The 18,893-nt window shown below is 52.2% G+C and overlaps 1 protein-coding gene and 1 long non-coding RNA gene across 4 annotated transcripts in view; both read left to right on the top strand.

Moving 5' to 3' along the window:
* Carmil1 (capping protein regulator and myosin 1 linker 1) overlaps window positions 1–18,893 on the top strand; it is a 237,699-nt gene that overhangs the window by 58,946 nt on the left and 159,860 nt on the right. The window lies entirely within an intron of this gene.
* LOC124097815 (uncharacterized) lies at window positions 155–1,757 on the top strand. The gene is made up of 2 exons (XR_009227508.1): window positions 155–864; window positions 1,420–1,757. It is a non-coding gene; the product is annotated as an uncharacterized LOC124097815 (long non-coding RNA).

The raw sequence follows: 18,893 nt of genomic DNA, 5'->3' as shown, positions 1-18,893 counted from the left end.
AAACTCATACAACTTGCCATCTTAGTGTGCGTGTGCATGTGCAAACCCAGGCCTGGTGCCTCCAGGCAGGTGCCCTGCTGCTGGCCCCACCCACCCTGACCCACCTGACCACAGTTGGGCAGTGTTGAGCATGTTCTCGTTGCTGTCCCTTGATTGTCTTTTATGGTGGGGGTGGAGGGTGAGACGTGTTTTCTGCTTGTGGCTCCACTGCTGGGCCTGCTGCTGGCCCCTCCCACAGAGTGCTCCCAGGTTGTACAAGAAAGGTCCTTTGCTCCGCCTTCCTCCCTCTGAGACCCGGGTGACCTGGGTGACGGGCAGCCACTCTCTGCTCCAGCCGACAGCCTTCACAGCTCACTAGGTGGCACCTCTGTAGAGGTGGGTCTGCAGAAGCAGATCTGGTTTAGAGAGGGGCCTGTCTGGGGCAGCGAGACTCACCAGTGGATAGGTCAGACCTCACCGAGGAGCCCAGCTGAAGGATTCTCCCGATGCAGCACAGGCTTCCAGCCTGGAGAGATGGCTCTCCTTCCTCCCCAACATCCCCTGCGGTGGCTCCTGCGTCCACAGCGCCCCCTGGCAGCTGTGCCTCACCTCACTGGAGCGGCATCGGAAATGCTGGGTGCTGCTTAGTGTTGAGTTAATTGGGCTTTCTGCTCTGGCCCTGTGTGGTTTCCTGAGTTCATGAATTAGTCATGAAGTCCTGTTTACCAGGCAAGCACACTGGCCGTCCTGGTCTGTCCAGCTGGCCTCCTTTCGGAAGGATGCCCTCGGTGCAGGCTTTGATTAATAAGTGATGGTGGGGAATCGGAGGCTCTTGGGAGACTCTGACCACAGCCTGTGCTTCACTTCCTGCTCTCACCTGTGCAGGTGGGTGGGCCTGACTTCAGGAGGCTGACGCCAGTGGGGGGTCTCTTGGGCAGGTAGGTGGAGGCTCTGTCCTGGGAGCAGCTCAAGCTGTTGTGTCACTGTTACGGCAGCCTATGAGGGTTGAGGAAAGCCATCATTGGACTTGTTCTGGGGTGGGGGGACTCACCTCAAGACGTAGTCGGGGTCTCCTAGAGCAGGTGCTGATTCCAGATTTCTTTGTTTATGGCATTGTTAGTTGAGCGCAGGGTTCTGCACATGCCAGGCAGCTGGGAGGGCAGAGCCAGGAACAGCCCCTCCCACACCTGGAACCACGTGGAGCTGCTGGTGGTGTATTTCTAATCACTCAGCTTAGGCTCACCTCCGTGGTGATGAGGGGTGGGATTCCTAGCTCAGGGCTCTGAGTAGTGCTGTGTCATGGAAATAGGAGGCGGAGCCTGGTTCTGAAGAAGTCCTCCCCGGCAGGCAGGTGGTGACGGAGGAGCCCACTCACAGGCCCTGGGCGCTGGTGCGTGCTGCCTTGGATGGAGTACTGATAGCTTCTGGCTTTGCTTCTAGGTGCCACCACTTCAGAGTTCGAGGCCAGCACAGGATGGCCTTGCCCGATTCACTGAGCTGGGTTAGCTTCCGCCTCAAAGCTCGGGCTGCCTGGTCTTTCCCGCTGATCTGGCCCATCACTGGAGCACACAGAAAGGCCTGGCATGCACTGGAAAGCCCTCTTGGTAATGAAACCTAATATCGGTCGAGGAAGCCTCTGCAACCTAGGGGTGGACCAGCTGTTTCTGAACCCCATGCGAGCCCTGTTCTCGGCTGTCACCTTCAGATCACCAGCAGATAGTGTCGTTCTGCATGGTTTTCTTCCATGGAATAAAAAGTAGATGTCACTCCTGGTTGAAGCATATCATTGTCTTCTACTTTTATTTAAGGTCATGTTAGACAGGTAGTTGGAAAGAATTTGTGATGTGTGAAGAATAGGGTTTTTGTCATTGGGGTTAGAGGACATGTTACTGATAAATAGAGTCCAGATTAGAAGTTAATTGATCAAACACATGGTATGCTTAGATTGCATCCTCCAGAATTCAGCTGTTGGCAGCGTGGCAGTGTTAAGAGGAGGGGCCTGTAGGAGCTCAAGAGGCCTCCAAGGCGCCTTCTTGTGAACAGAATTGAAGCTCTGGCAAAAGGAGCTTCCGTCCACTTGCTAGCTTGTCCTCCTGCACTTTCTTGCCTGCTTACCTTCAACCAGGTGAGGTGGTAGCAGAGGGCCCTCGGCAGCATGGTCCTGGAGCCTTGATCTTGGACTTCAGAGACTGAGAAAGGAATTTTGGTTCTTTGTGATCACCCAGCCCCAGGCGTTGTGGGATAGTACCAGCAGCACCTCACCTGCTGCTCGTTATAAAGCGCGTCGTGAAGCGGCCACCAGGAGCACTCAGCCAGGCCCACCAGGTCCTCCTCATCTCAGGGGAGGAATTACCTGGTGTCCTTCCCGACCCTCGATTCCCCATGGCAGTCAGCCAGGTCCAGCCGTCTCAAGAGGAAGTGGTGTGTCCTAAGTAAGTGTCCAGTCGTCCAGGTCCAGCCCCCGTGCTTATGGCGACCGTGAGTACCAGATATTGCCAAGACATGGTGCAGGGAGAGCGCTGTATGCGGGGCTTACCACTCACGCTGTTCCAGAAGCAAGCTGCTCGCGGAGGAGCCACAGATGGGACAGCAGTCCTGCCATGAAGGCCCTGACTGCCGAAGTCTCTCATGTGGCGGTTTCTTTACACAGTTGCTGTGGCCAAGAATACTGATGCCTTCGCTCAGCTTTGGAAGCCAAATGCTGAGTACGGTCATATTACGCGTGACTCGTGACTCGTGCGCGCTGTCTGCGCAGGTATTAGTGGGGTGATGGTTTGTCCTTTTTTCTGTTGGGACGGACACTGGGCTCCATGCTCACAGGTTCCTGGGTGCTGTAAGCGAGGCCTCCCTCTTGCTGGGCAGAGCCTGCGAATTCCATTATAGCTAAGGCTGCCCTGTGCTGGCCAGATGGTTAGCCAGAGGACGTGGCCTGGCGGGTCTGAGCTGACCCCCACTCACCCTGCTGCTGGAAGCCCTAACATGCTCCCCCGTGAGCTGGAGCTGAGAGTGGCATGTGGCAGGCGGCCTTCCATATGCACACTTCCCTGAGCTCACTGAGGCTCATCCTGCCTGCTGATGAGGACATCCTGGCACATCTGACACTGACCCGGGAGGGCAGTGCCATCAGCCATTCAGCGGGTCCAAGATAAGCGTGAAGACACTCAGCGGAGCGCGACTTGGAGGGAGGCACATGTCTCTTGGCTCAGTGGGGCTTGTCAGGCTTGCCGGCTTGTGTTTGGAATCCGAGAGCAGGCACTTGGGATCCAGCAGCCCTGGGCGCCAGCAGCCTGCTGATTCCCCGCCCCACACGGCACTGTCCCTTGACTGTTGCAGGAGAGAAGCCGAAGTGGAGCCCGTTTCCTGTGGGTGTGCCTGGTGTGCACAGTGGGGCCTTTTCTCATTTCTGAATCCGGGCATCTGGCTTTTCCCGTGGGGGTGTCCGGTCGCTTGTTGCAGCTTTCCCCTCTGTAAATGGAAGGTCTGCCAAGCCGGCTGGCTGGCTTAGTCTTTTACAAAAACTGAAACACCAGAAAAAAATTGGAACTTTGTTTTTGAACATGGTATTGTTGGCCTAGGTGAGCCCCAGCGTGTTGAAGGGGTAAGGGAGAAGGCTCAACATTTGGCAGGGCCTGTCACGTTGTAGGTGCGTCTGTGCCCAAATGGGGCTGCCCGAGGAGACTCAGCCGGCCTTCCCCAGAACCCAGATGGGGAGTGGGCCAGGCACAGAGCAGCCATTGTTCATTGTCTTCTCATTCACTGTTGAAAACCCGCTGCACTTGGAAACCCATTAACAGAACATGGATGAGGCACGGGAGCGCCTAGGCTTACCTGGGCGTTTCTCTCTCTCTCTCTCTCTTTCTCTCTCTCTCTCTCTCTCTCTCTCTCTCTTTTCTAAGGGAATTTAGGCAAGTCCCTGTTTCCTGTGTGCACATGGTGGGGGAGGGAGAGAAGGAAGAGAAAAGAGGCAGGTCCGTGTTTTGTCTTTGGGACAGGGAGGAGAGGGAAGTTAAAAGGTACCTGAGCTTCTGTAAGGAAAACTTGTTTAGACCATCCAGGTGTTCAGCAGGCACGTTGTGTGTGTGTGTGTGTGTGTGTGTGTGTGTGTTTTGATTAAGAAAAAGCATCCCCACCTCCCCGGTACTGGGAATCAAACCCAGGCTCTTGCTCATGCTACACAAGTGCCGTACCACTGAGCTACATCTCTAGCCCTTTATGTTTTATTTTGGGACAGGTCAGGTGATCCCCTGCCGCAGGCTGCCGAGTAGCTAGGATTACAGACTTATGCCAACACACCGCCTGGATTTTTAATTCTTTTGACTCTCTTTTCTCCAGCCTATTCAATCTGTAGAGCCCATGACTTCTGGAAGCCTGTTGGGGTTCTCTGCTAAACCACTGACACTTTTTTTTTTTTTTTTTTTTTTTTTTTTTTTTTTTAGAGAGAGAGAGAGAGAGAGAGAGAATTTTAAAAAATATTTTATTTTTTAGTTTTCGGTGGGCACAACATCTTTATTTTATTTTTAGGTGGTGCTGAGGATCGAACCCAGTGCCCCGTGCATGCCGGGAGAGCGCGCTACCGCTTGAGCCACATCCCCAGCCCAACACCTTTTTCATTATGTCAGATTCAGCTCAATTACCCCCCCCCCCCAAAAAAAAGGATGTGTATATTTTTTTTTCCAATAATACTCAATTTTTCTCCATCCTATTTTCTGCAAAAATGATTGTGCCCAAGAGGAGGGATTGGCTTGTGGCCCTGCAGGGGGCTGCTGGGAAGACTGAGTAGAGGACCCGCAGTACGCAGGGACCTCGCAGCCAACCTCCCAGTTCATTCGAGCGTGATGGCTGAGCCTGCTGGTTCCTGTTGAGCAGTGGGCGTGCTGACAGCCACATGCGTGTGATTGGAGGGTTATCAGCTGTAATGGGCCATTTGGCGGCCGCTCAGTTTTACACAGCAGCCTTGGAGAACTGGAATGTGTGAAGGGGAATGGGGCCCTCCTGGTTGAACGGTTTCTCTGAAAACCGTTTTGTGCTCAAACATGTGGGAAGTCTTCCCAGGAATGCAGGCGTGTGCCCGGGTGGGGTGCTTGGGGCGTCTGTCTTCCCATCCCACAGTGGACGAGACTTGGCCAGCAGGTCAGCACTCAGGATGCGTCTTCCTTTCCAGATCTTGGCCTAGCTGGTGCGTGCGACTGAGCTGGTGGTGAAGATCTCCTCCAATGCCTGGTGTTCCAGGGAAAAAAAATCCTGTTTTTCTCATTTGTTACGGTGAAGATTTTTTCTTTAAGAAGTGGCAAACTTTCCAGTCATTTGTGGTTCTGCAAGTTGGAATGGGGTCATTCCTGTGAATGGAAACGTGATGTGAAGCAGGACCCTGCCCTGGACAGACCTGAGAAGTGAGTGAGCCGAGAGCCGTCCTTCTCCCTAGGACTCATGGCCTTTCCCTTCTTTCCCCACCTCCACTCAAGCCTGAGCTCAGCAAATTCTTTGACCTTTGAAATGAACTCATATGACTTTATCTGTAAGTCGTCTTCCTGAAGATGGCCTACCTTGAGATTGTCCTCCCTCCTAGAGCATTGGAAATCAAAGCCTGCCCTTCCTCTTGGTGTCAAAGTGCCTAAAGGCATTCAGGGCCTGGGTCTGAGGAGGGTGGTCTTAGACAGGATCGTGTTCCCAGAGTCCTTAGAGTCAACCCGCTTGGAAACCGCTGCTCACCAGGAAGCGGTGGCCGCTCTGGCCTGGGGCGGCTGGCATGATGGAAAACTTTTGCACCCGAAAATTTCTGAAACAACTTTCAAAAACTTTCAGAGAGAAGCATATTTGTTTTTTCCACGGATAGACTAAAAAGGAAACCATGCTCTTATGTCCAGCGCTGTCCTCTTGGAACCGTATTGCACTGAGTCCAGTTTAGCCAGCGTCTGTGGAGGAAGAGCCGAGCAGACCTGCACAGGCTGCAGGAAGCCAGGCGTTTGTGTTCTGAGGTGCATAGTGGGCGAGGAACTGAGGGGTGGACTACAGCAAGCAGATGTCGGGAAAGGCCAGCTGGGTGGCCAGGGGCAGCTCTTCTTTTCCCCTGGAGCTCACGGGGGGGGGGGGGGGAGGGTGTTGGTGGCATTCCCCAATCCTCCAACTGTGCCAGGCAGGTTTTTTAACATGCCGAGATTAAAACACAAACAAAACACTCACTTTGAGATCATCTTGGATCCATACAGTGTTGTAAGCGATAACACCCGGAGATTCTGAGAAGTTGCTTTTCACCCAGTTTCCGCCCAATGGAAACGTTGCACAATGATACTACAGTGCCGCAGTCAGACAGTGAACCTTGTGCATGTTCTGTAGGTTTGACATGTACCTGTGTGAGTGTTAGCGTCTGTGCAGTTCTGTCACATAAAAAGTCTTGTGAAGACCACCGCAACTCAAACCACAGAATAGTCACATCACAGAACCCCAAGGGGCAGCCTTTTAGAACTTAGCTGACTCTCCCGCTCACTCCCACGCCAAACCCCAGGCATCCACGACTCCTCCATCTGTAATTTTGTCATTTCACGCGCTCTCTGTAAATGGAATCACATGGTATGTTTCATTTTGAGATTGGGTTTTTTTTTTAACAGGCCGGCCACTTTTAATCCATTGTTGCCAATCTTTGCAGCAATCCTCCACGTTAGGATCATGAATTCTCTTCCATCAGCAAGAAGTGCCCCCTCTGGCGGGCATAGGGGCATGCCCAAGACCACCCTGCTGGTCAGGTAGTCAGAAGGGAGCGTAGGCGCACCTGACCAAGGCCTTGACTCCTTTCATAGGACCTTACCTTCCTCCCGGGTCCAGGTATCTGTTCTCTTTTCCCCTCCCTCTGCATTTGAGGCAAAGCTGAAGTTGTTTTCCTAGTCTGAGCCTTGGTGTGGGTGGTGCTGAGCACTGAGCCCAGGGACTTGAGCCTACCAGGCAGGTGCTCTGAGCTGCGGTTCCATCCTGACTTTTTTTTTTTTAATGTGAGGCAAGCACTCTACCAACCGAGCTATGCCCCCCAGCCCTCTAACGTTTCAGACAGATCGGATCCCATTATTTTGGACGATGGGTGTGTTTTTGGTACAGCTCTGTTTGGGGCCTGTTGCTGTTTTCTGTGCTGACCTTCAGCACTAGACACTCTGGCACGTGTGATGAGGGTCGTGGTTGTGTGGGATGAGGAGAGACTTGCACACCGTCTCTTGGGTTCATATGTGAGCATTGCTGGCTTGCAGCACATCTGGCTGAAGTGCCTAGCCTGGTAGGTGAGGTTACTGTGGTGCCAACATACTCCGGAGCCGCTGAGGCACAACCCCACTGCAAACAAGGAGCCACCAGCGCACCAAGGGACGGAGGGAAGGCAAAGGATGCAAATCTATGAACCACAGTAGCACCGGGTGCCGTATGTGTAAGAGAAAGCTCCAGTACTAGAAAACAAGGCTTTTAAAATCTCTGTACAAATAATGGGACTGGGGTTGTGGCTCAGCGGAAGAGCGCTCGCAAGGCACGAGGGGCTGGGTTCAATCCTCAGCACCACATAAAAATAAATGAATAAAATAAAGATATAAAAAAATAAAATCTCTGTACAGGATGCAGTTTTTAACAAGACTGAGAAACAGCAAATTGTGGGTTTCTTGGCTCTGAACCCCAAGTCATGCCCATTTTTCAGCATCTTTGAACTGGCTGTTCCCTCTGCCTGGAGAATTCTTCCAAGATCTCCGTGCGGCTCTGCTCTGCCCCTCGTCTTCCTATGGGTCTCTGCACAATATTACCTCCAACCTGTGGCCTTTCCTGATATTAAAAACCGCAACCCCCCACTTAATTCCTCCCCATCACTGTTTGATCCCATTGAAGGCGCCCTTCTTCTCCTGCCCCAGCACACCCAGGTTTGCTCCTGCTGGAATGCAGGCCTCCGCTGGGTGGTGGACGGAGCCTGTTGTGTTCACTGGGTATCCTCAGGCGTGGATGAGAATGCAACAGATATTATTTGAGAAAATGAGTGTTTTTAAGAGGAAAGTGGGCAACCGCCCGGTTATAGGACACAAGAGAATAATCAGGCCCGCACACGTAAGCTGCTGGTGCACGCTCATTTAAAAAGGTTGAGTCAGTTGAGTCCGGATGCGCTCTTTTCTCGCCTGCTTGGAACATGTCTCTGGTAGTGACTTTTGCGATGGAAAATGATTGACTTTGGGGAGCTCTTTGAGGTGTGTAGGAAATTAACCAGCAGATCCAGGTAATTGAACCTTGCAAACTATCCTAGAAATGTTTATGCTTCTGCCAAATGGAGCATGAGCTCAGTGTTTGCATAACCACCTGTGTAATTACCCGCGTTAGCACTGCAGCTTGTATTTGCTGAGCTACACTCTTCAGTTTTGCAATAAAAGTATTTTCACATGTCGGCTGCTGCTGTGAAGATTGGTTTCTCTAGCCCTGGAAAGCCTGCGCTGCTGTTTTGACTTGGGGGGTGTGGTCTGGAGCCGCGCAACATTTGCTTTCTTGGTGGAAGGGCGAAGGTGATGGAAATCAACTTTTGGTTTCAACTTCTCTTCTTTGGGCTGTTTTTGTTGGTGCAAGGAAAGGAAAAAGACAGAAATCCTGCTCTAGGGAAGCTTTAGGGGCTGTGTACCCGGCTGAGGGCACAGTGTTGGCTTGGACAGAGCTGGGTCTGGTGGGAGGACGCTGCTGAGCGGGAGTCTGGTCTCCTGAGGGTGCTGAGTGGCAGGAAGGGGTGTGGCCTGGGCTCCTCCCGCCCCAACACCCCCAGGACCCAGGTGTTTGTGGTGTGGCTGAGTGCCCTTCCTGCCCCCTGGATCCTGTGTGAATTAAGAATGACCTGGAGGGCGAGAATTGGAGAGGGGAGAGTTGAGAGAGAATATTCATGCAACAAGGAGGGAGATGTTTTGGGACAGGCCTCGGTGACTTCCAGACAACCCCTTTCCATGATCAGGAGACACCTCTTACCCACCTCCCCTGCGCTGGAGACAGACCTTTCTGTTGGCAGAACAGTCATGAAAATTCTGAGCACAGCTGTGTGGAGACTCAGACATGTCAATCATTTGGTGCGCCTGTCAATCATTTGATGCTCTGGGATGCTCCCCGGGAATTGGTTGCAACACCTTCCCTTTGTTAGTTAAAGGTAGTGCTAAATTTAAATAGCTAACAGGGGTCAGACACCACTTATTTAATTTCTGAGAACAGACGTTAGCTGTCTTTTTCCCAAAGGAAATAAGCCTGGTGGAGGTACTTAAATCATGCCTTTTCCATTTCTTGAAATAATTTCCATTTCCCTGCCCTAGAAAGTAGACCATCTCAGAGAGGTTGAGAGAGAATTGCAAAGCCACGTGGGTTAAATCAGCTCAGTGCATCACTCTGAATTCATTGAGCAGACAGCTAACACCACCTAGTAAGCACCAACCGCATACAGATCAGTGGGTTCAAATGAAACCGAAGGTGGGCAGTTTAGACTCGACTCAGTAACGTCACCCAACACCAGATGCCATGGGAGGTGGGTCCCTGGTACGAGGATCCATGAGTGTCTGGATTTAAGTGTTGGGTGCATCTGTCTAATTCTGTTCTGGGGAACAGGGGTCACTCCTGAGAAGTCCCAGACCCGTAGCTCATGGTTACCTGGCTTTAGCATAGGTGGCCCTGTGCTACAGACACCAGGAGAGTGTGCCCAGGCCTCTGGCTTGGTCTTAACTCCCAGTGTGTCCACCATCCTTGCTGCCTACTGACAGTCGAGCGTGTTGTTCTGTTTTGATGTTTTTTCCAAGTTGCTTCATAAATTACCAAGCTGCTCAAGGCTCCCCTTTGCCCACCGCTCGGCAACAGGCCCCGCAGCTGTTTGGGCCAGCCTGCCCCACCTTGTCCCTCCATCTGCCCCTCGCACGGCTTCCCGGCTCCCTGTGCAGCCAGGTGGCAGGTCCCAGTGAGCTGCCCACTTTCCGTCCTTGTGGGAGGGCGGAGTGAGTCACAGCAGCGTCCTTCACAAGGGACCCCTCCTCGCCCAGGGCCCACCCTGGCGCACTGCAGCTCTCCGATGTACGGGGCTGCTCCTGGGTCCTGGGCGTGCGTGGGGGTCGCTTTCCCCAGACTTGGAAACTTCCCAGGTGAAGGCGGCCGCCCCGGCCCCTCACTTTGAAAGGTCAGCTTTTCTGAAACTGTGCAGTAGGTGGCTGGGCGTGTCCCAGGGCTCCCCCCTCAGGGGTGGCGCTGCTTACCTTGGATGAGCCCTCTTCCCAGTGGCGGAAGTGTTTCTGGCTCTGACCGTTGTCCATATGTGTAAGGTCCACTGGGAGCTGTTGTCCTTGTCACCCAGTTTCTCTGGCTCTACTTCCAGTGCACCCGCAGCAAGCTGCTACACTGTCATGAAAACGTCACATTAAACCCAGAGTGCGACGCCCGTGTCTGTCTCCTTGCCAGCCTCATTAGAGAGCAGAGATCCAGTGAGTGTGGGTATGATTACAGTAATTAGACCTGGAAACCGGCTCTGTAGGGGGCCTTCCTCAGGCTTCTATAAGTTGGTGTTTTTATTTCAGAACTGGGGTCTGTGGGGGAGCAGGAGGGGCAGCCGGAGGGGACAAGGTTCCTGTGGCCGCGACCCCGAGCTTATGAGGGCCCCCACATTGCACACAGGCCAGGGGAGCAGACCAGCCTCTCCATCCCTGTGCTAATTTTTGAGGGCACATGTTCATTGTCAAATAAAAAAGACACAATGATTTGTCCAGTGTAGAGGTCGTGGACAGTAACTGTAAGCTACCTGTGGGACATGAGCTAGACGGAGCACTGTGCCACCTGGGCTGCCTGATGGAGCCCCGACTCGCTGCACCTGTGCCTGGGGCCACACTGGAAGCATCTGCCTGCAGCTCTGCCCCCACCCCCAGCCTTCCCAGTTAGGGAGTGGGAAGCCTCAAGGGACCGTGCCGGGCTGCAAGAGGCTTCGCGCCTCTGTGTAGTCACCAGGCAGTTTTCATTGAAAAAAACCTTCTACCGAGAGGCGCTGTGTGATTTGAGGACAGCAGCCTTGGAGTTACACAGACCCTGGTGGCAATCCCAGCGCAGCCACTTCCTAGTGTGACCTCCAGCAAGTGCAGCCAGTGGGAGGCTCACGAACTGGAAAGCTGTGACCCCCTGAGGGTTATTCTGAGACTTTAAGTGACCGGCTACCTGCTGGGAGGTGTTGACTTGGGTTCTGAAGCTCATGATGGAGCCTGAGGTCCAGCTGGGCCACCTGAGGGTGTTCAGGAAGGAGCAGGCTGCACCCTGCTGTGAAGGGTGGGGGGGGCTTTCTGAGGAGCTGGGCCTGGGGCCATGCATCCTGCTGGCCCCTGTGCAGAGGTATGGTCGCACTTGCTGGGTTTTCAGTGGGACCCTGTGGGGTGTGCCGTTGGGCTGGGTGGAAGAGGGCTAGAAAGTTCTGCAGAAGTTGGGACCTCCCAACCTGCGGGAGAGAGGCCTGCACAAGCTGTCCAGGTCCCTGAAAGCTGGCTACAGTGAGCCGAGGCAGTCAGGCTGGGGGGCAGCCCTTGCTCTGCTTGCAATGTAGCCCTGGGGCCTGCTCTGTAGGGCCGGGTGGCAGCACTCCCACGGGGGCTCTGAAGCCCTGAAGCTAACTTAAAGGTCCCCTGGCTCCTTCTGCTGTTCGTTCTCTTTAACGTCGCAGGCCTCACTGTACCAAGTACCACCTCACCGTACCAAGTACCACCTCACCGTACCAAGTACCACCTCACCGTACCAAGTACCACCTCACCGTGCCAAGTACCACCTCACTGTACCAAGTACCACCTCACTGTACCAAGTACCACCTCACTGTGCCAAGTACCACCTCACCGTACCAAGTACCACCTCACCGTACCAAGTACCACGCACGCTTCCCCAGTCTGTAGGCCGTCAGATGCTGTGTGGCCTTACACCCAGGTGCAGCACTGCACAGTCTTCAAGTTGTTTCCACGGGTTTTCCCCCTTTCCTTTCCTCACCTCTGTGGATTTCATTATACCTTTAAAGGACTCTTAAAGGCTTTAAGGACATCATGGCTCAAATTAGGTAGCAAGAAATGTTTTTTTATGGGAGGATTCTGTTTATTTTAAAGTCATATTTTTGGTAGATTTCGGTTATGAAGGTTAAATAAACCCTGTCATCAGAGGGAAACAGCACATTTGATTATTCTGTAAAATAACTTTAGCTTAGTAATCTTTCAGGTTATTTTAAAAATACAATATTTTATTGAGTACCCATCATTATGTGTTGCCCTAAAGCAGGGGTCAGCAACCTTTTCCTATGAAGGGCTAGATAGCAAACATCTGGGTTTCCTAGACACTCCCAATCCTAGACAGTTGCGCTGTCATGAAAAGTAGCACTATCACACAGCTCAATGTTCTGCAATAAAATCTTATTTGGAAAAATAGATTTGGGGCCAGATTTGTGTTTCTGAGGTAGCCTGCTGACTCTTGCCCTCCAGGAAATGGGTTTTGTTGGAATGTGAAGGTAAATAGAAATTAAATTAGATAAATCACAAAATCTTCAGATGATTAACTCCACAATAGGCTTTTTGAAACCTCCCATGGTGGTCCACCCTTATCCATCCTATGGTCAACCGTGGTCCAAAAATATCATATGGAAAATTCCAGAAACAAATAATTCATAATTTTAAAATTGCGTGCCATTCTATATAGATTGAAGAAACAGCTCACTTTCTCCCTCCCAGGATGTGAATCATTCCTTCGTCCAGTGTATCCACATGTTATACACTACCCACCTGTTAGTCACTTAATAGCCATCTTGGCTATCAGATGGACTGCTGAATATCAGTCTTTACATTCAAATCACTCTTATTTAAAAATGGCCTAAAGCACAAGGGTAGTGGTGCTGGCACTTGTGTCACAGTGTACTGTTATAATTGTTCTATTTTATATTGCTGCTAATGTCTTACTGTGCCTAATTCATAAATTTAGGTCTGGCGGAGGTGAGTATGGAAAGGTGGAAACGGTATAGCTAGAGTTCGGTACTATCCTCAGTTGCAGGCATCCGCTGGGAGTCAGAACCAGTTCACCACAGATAAGTGGGGGTAGCTGAATTGTTTGAATTAAATTTCGTGTTTGATAATGACTTTGTAAATAAACCCTAACTATCATTACAGCTCTTCTGTTTTTAAATCTTTGGTCTAAGGTTCGAATTGAGCCTGTCTTCATTAAGCAGCCATTTCTGGAGTGTCTCCTTCCCGCTAGGCTCTGGGTAGGCTGTTGGAAATTTATGAGTCACTTAGACAGGAGGCTTTCCACTGGGCAGTGCAGTCGGGACTCGGTGCTCGTTACTGCCAGATGGGGACTCCTGCATTGCCGAGGGACCTGGGTCCCACTCCTCTCTTATTGTGCATGGGTGTTTGCTATATTTTCGCCTCTTTATCTGTGTGCCATTAGAGAAAGTCTGCTAGACAAGTTTACAAATGGTGAAAATAGCTTAATGACTTAGTTGTCAAAATTCCCAGTCCTGATGAGTCAAGAGATGGTGTTTTCCTGCCCTTTATAGTTTTTACTCAGTCACTTAAGTTCAGTCTTTGAATTTCTCTGTGTCCTGCCAATCAAATTATAAACCAGCCCTACCAGATTGCAGAGGGCTGTGTTCCAACAGAGGTGAAAACACTTGTAAGAGATTGTCCCCTGCAGTCTGGCATCCCCTGGGGTGTGCTCATGGGCTGAGCTTCTGGCCTGCAGACTGGGCGGGTCTGCGATCTGTTACTATTCACAACTTCTGATAACAAATGTCTGCATTTTTTCCACATCAACAACCAGTTTTCAACTCTTGAGACACCAAGTGGGTGACTGAGTGATACTACTCAGAATCAGTGCAGACCCCGCCCACCTGAGGGCTCAGCCTGTGCACTGTCCCCAGGATCCATGCCAACTGTGTGTCCAGGCCTCCTGTACTTCTGACCCATGGATGGTACAGCTGAGCCTTCTTGGGCTCATGGATTTCCAGAGTGGCTCACAGACCCAGTGTCCAGTGGCCAGTCTCTTCTAAAGGATACGACCTGCATCAGCCTACAGGAGGAGCTGTGTAGGGTGAGACACAGGAGCGGGCATGGCGCTTCCGGGCCCTCTCCAGGTGTACCCCCTCCTAGTAGTACCCCCAAACTTAGGTTTTGGGAGGGTACATTATGGCGTCATTGTCAGTTTAACCCTCGGCCATGGATGGTTGTCTCAGATTTACCCCCAGCGGTTGGGAGGGAGGTTGCTGAAAATCCCACCTCTCTAACCACCAGCTCTTAACTGGAAGGTTCCGTGGGCTCCACCAAGAACCCCTCATGGGCCTGAACTCATGTGATTGAAAGGGCTTGTTGTGACCATCAGGATGCGCCTCTCACACCAGGAGAGTCCAGGGAGCTCAGCACTCTGTGCCGGGAACTGGGGTGAAGAGCCCAGAGCCGTTCCTCACTGTCCCCTCCTGCTCCAGGGGCCTGGGCAAAGGGGAGCTGGTGCAGGGAAGGCCCTGAAGTCCAGGCGGGTCCTGCTGAGCACTGTGGAGTGACCTACTGAACAGGTGTTGTGGGTCTGGCTGTGGGGACCTTAGGAGCCAGGAGGACATTCCAACGTGATGGAGGGTGGGAGAGAGAAGGGTGTTCCCCAAGTGGGCAGTGATGTGAGACGGTCAGCACACACCGTCAGAGTGGAGTGGAGAGGAGTAGAGGGAGATGACGTCAGGGTTGTGGGCAAGAGATGAGGAGGCTCAGTCCAGAAAGAGGGCTCCTTTCTTTCTCCTCTCCCCATGACAGAAAGTGTGGTTCTTTGAGGTTACTTGAGGGAAGGGGAAGTACTTTGGGTTAAGATGAGGCACGAAACATTTCCAAAGACAGACAGGGTCAGCCTGGGGAAGGGTAAGTTCAGAGGCCCCGCCCCCAGCAGGGCCCAGGCTCCTCATGGTTGGGCGGCAGCCACGCAGCGCTTGCGGGCCCTGTTCTGCGGGTGCCAGGGCTGTGCAAAGCACAGGTGCGTGGAGTCAGGAATCCACCGACACGGAGCTCGCTGCACGGGACGCTTCCCAAGTGGCCCTCGCTGCAGTGGCACCCAGTGCCGGAGAGTCTCTCTCTCTCTCTCTCTCATTGCTAAGCAGTCCACTGGCTTAATAGGTTAAGTTTCCTGGTGACAATTGCCAAAGTAAAAAAAAAAAAAAAACAACAGTAAAATATTGCCAAAGAGTACTGCAAAAATAACACCATTTTCCTGGGTGGACTGTGAGCTTCTTCCTGAAACAGGACGCTGAGCGGGGCCGCACGCTGCCCTGTCACTGTTCTGAAGTCCTGTTCCCTAGCACTGCAGTGATTCATGTGACTAACAGATGTCTGTGGTTCATCACCAGCTTGGCCTGAACATCTGTAAGATGCCTGCCACGGACAATATCTGTTTTTTTTTTTTTTTTTTAAACAAGAGATTTCAAAAATTGTTTAAACTTTTACCTTTTCTTTTGTGGTGTGGGAGTTGAAGCCGGGGCCTTGCTAGGCAAGCCTCTGCTGCTGGCCTCATCCCCAGCTAGTTTTCATTAATTAATTTATTTCGATGTGGGGTCAAGTCCGGGGCCTGGTACCCACCAAGCACGCACTCTACCCTCGAGCTACACCCGCAGCCCCAGCTTTTATGTTTGGTTGCTGAATTTGACATAAAAGCCAAAATAAATATGACGGAGGTTTCCTAAGAGGGAGGTGACTGCAGGGGGCCCCGCAGGAGCAGTGTCCTTGTTCGTATCCACTGTTGATTCGCGTAGGTGGCAGTCACGTCTGCGTGGGAGGGTAGGAGGCTGGTGGCGTTTCCCGCCCAGCATGGCTCCTCACAGGGCATCGCTCCGGGGAGGTTGGCCAGTATGCTGCTGAACTTGAACAGGGAACCCACCCCTGGGCCTTAAAGGGTGGAGGGCCACTGGGCTGTGGGTCCTGGGTGCGGATGACTGGATGGTGATTGGCTAGACGGCCGTCCTTGGCAGAAGCCCTGGGCACCTTCCGCTGCCCTTCTCACACTCTGGACTGCGTGTACCCAGAGCCTCCTGGAGCTGGAGGGCCGGGCCTGGGCTGGAGTTTGGTTCTCTCCTTGCACAGCCTTGCCAGGGATCATTGACGCTTCACTGTTCAATACGGAGACCAGCAGCCACCCGCGGCTGTCTACATGTAACGAGCCAGTGTAGTGAGGTGGAGCTATCCAGATGAAGAGCCCCTCCACTGCAGCAGCCACAGAGCAAGGGCACGCTGACCCAGGTGGCTCGGGGACACTGCGTGGAACAGCAGTGCAGGTTCCTCAGGACGCGGATGGACTACAGCACACAGCACCTGGCACCTGGCTCATGGCACAGTCCGTCTGGGCCAGCTCGCCAGCTCCTCTTGTACCCAGCAGCCGTTAGATTCACAACCAAAGCATTTGCCCCTGGCGTGTCCACATCCTCTTCCTTATGGTCAGAGACGCCGTAGTGTTAGAAATGGGCTCCTACCTTATACTTCTGCTTTACACATATTTGGGGTTCACCTTAGGCAGCCTGTGTGGGGTGGCGTGCCACGGGGACCACGTATGGCTAACCCTGTCCACCTGCGCAGGTCCCATAGGTGTGCATGCGATCATCGGGGCCCAGAGCTTCTGAGGGACTGCAGCCTGGGCTTGTACCTGCGTGTCACATTCCTGCCAGGGCCGCCGCTGGAGAGAGCCTGGCCTCACTGCAGCCCCCTCTCTCCCCGTCGCTAGTTGCTCTCGGGGCCTTTGTTCTAGCGAGCTAAGGCGTTTCTTTCTGTAACTTCTACACGTTGATCTCAGCTGGTTCCACACGAAAAAAAAAAATCCTTGACACACACAGCCCTGCCCAAGTTTGACGAGTGCTTTCTGTCACCCCTGGGTCTTTCCTCCTACATGCTAAACAGACCTGGTTCCGTCAACTGCTCCTGTGTGACATGTTTTGTCAGCTGCTCACCACTCTTCTGCCGACTGACACCAGGGACAGCTGCAATCCGTGATGGAAAGGTTCACCTTTCTTGTGAACGCAGGCCGCGCTCCGTACCTCTGCAAAATCAGTCTTTCTTGAGCTGGGGGAAAAAGGCTGCTCATATCTACACGTAGAAAATATATGAACTAATAAAACGAAGTTTCCTTTGGCAAAAAGTAACATAGTTGTCTAATAATGTTGATTTTAAAGTCAGAAAATATTATTTAATCTTAATAAAAACAAAGCTGCTCTTTACAATCTGTATTGTGTAGAGGGGTGTTTTGTTTTCATTTTGCCATGCTGGGAACTGAACCAGGGGTGCTCGGCTGTGGAGCTACATCCCCAGCAATCTTTATTTTCATTTTGAGACGGGGTTTCACTAAGTTGCCTAGTCTGGCCTTGAACTTGTTGTCCTCCTGTCTCAGCCTCCTGTGTCGCTGGGATTACAGATGTGCACCACTAGAGTCTGGATGGAGTGAACAAAAAGTAATGTTCCTGATGTCCCCTCCCTCCTTCCCTCTGTATGACCCTCCCTCCCTCCCTTCCTCCCTCCCTTCCTTCCTGTGTCCTCAGCCAGGGATGAGCCAGAAGGTTGGTTTCCCCTATGGAGAGAAGCGTAGGAGTGGGTCTCACAAGCATGGCCCTGGGGGATCGTGGGGGCTCCCTCAGTGGCCTGGAGAGCTGAGACCCTGTGCCACCTCAGCAGACTGTCTTTCTGTCCTCACTTTTGAGTTTCATGGGGATGGTGTCAGAACACGCAGGCGAGGGTCCTGCAGGCCACTCCTCTACTGGATCTCATTCTTCTACTGAAAGAGCCTTACGGCGATCCTCCACAGACCTCCTGGCTTCTCCTGCCCACATTCTAGTGCCTTCCTCTGTTGCTGTCCAGTGTTTAGAGCTTGTACTTACTGAGAAAGGGCCTGGGCCCTTCCCACCACGGATGGCCCTCCCCGCAGTGACAGTGATGGGCTTGGAGGTCATTCAGTCCTCACGATGGCTTGAGGAGCTGAGTGGTGTAACTATTTTACAGAAAAAGAAGTTGAGTCACAAGAGGTGAAATGATCTACTCAATGTTGTTCCCTTTGGGGGCGTGACGTCACATGGGCTTGGGCAAGCATCCCCCCCCCCCCTTTAATTTATAGAATGAATGGAGTAAGAGCCCATTTAAGAATATGAAAAATAGCCTGGGCAGCTCCGAGTGACCCAGGTTGGGCCAGCGACCCCTCTGGTGCAGGCGGGGGTTATGCAAGGGATTAGATCTTGGTCTCCTTGGGGCCAGTCGAATGGACAGGCCACTAGAGTTGCTGGAGGGACTGAGGTTCTCATGTAAATGATTTTACTGGAATAGTTAGACATGAAGTGTTTTAATAAGTAATGATCAGACATTACGTGTCTGATTTTACTTAAAAGAAACCTTTATTCAGAAACAGTGGCTTCTTTGGAGCATCTATGAGAAGATCAGTTATTCCCGCAAAGGAGCAATACCTACTTGGAAATGTCTTAAGTCACAGATTTATTTCCTTGTGCCTTGGTAGAGGAAAATGGTTTTGGGGGAAATGTGTCAAGGAATGTTTACTTTTAGCGTGAAATATGTTATGATTGATGGCAGCTTTTAGACCATTTATGGGAAGGTGTATCTAATTGCATTTCACAAGGCATCTTATCCCTTAAGAAATATTGTCCTTCAGGGTTCTTTCCTCCTCATCTCAGTTACTGAAGAGGAACATTCAACCCCAGTGGGAGCAGGACTCGTCCAGGTGGCTCACCTCTGTGGTGTGGATGGGGGTCTGCGCATCTGCAGGCCCCTGGCTTGGAGGCCCCCACGCCCTTAAGGGTGAGGTTGCTGGGGTGGGTGGGGGTGTGGGGAGCTCCCCTGGAGGGTACCGTGGGACCCAGCGCTCAGCCTGGGTGGAAGGCGGAGCGGAGCGTTTACATACATCCAGACAGAGGCAATCCCTACAGTAAA

Source organism: Marmota monax, unplaced genomic scaffold (assembly GCF_021218885.2).
Source record: "Marmota monax isolate L192 unplaced genomic scaffold, Marmota_monax_Labrador192_F-V1.1 WCK01_AAM20220418_F8-fsc00141, whole genome shotgun sequence".
NCBI classification, from domain to species: Eukaryota; Metazoa; Chordata; class Mammalia; order Rodentia; family Sciuridae; genus Marmota; species Marmota monax.
The sequence above is the reverse complement of the archived record's forward strand: the minus strand, read 5'-3'. Positions and strand labels throughout refer to the sequence as shown.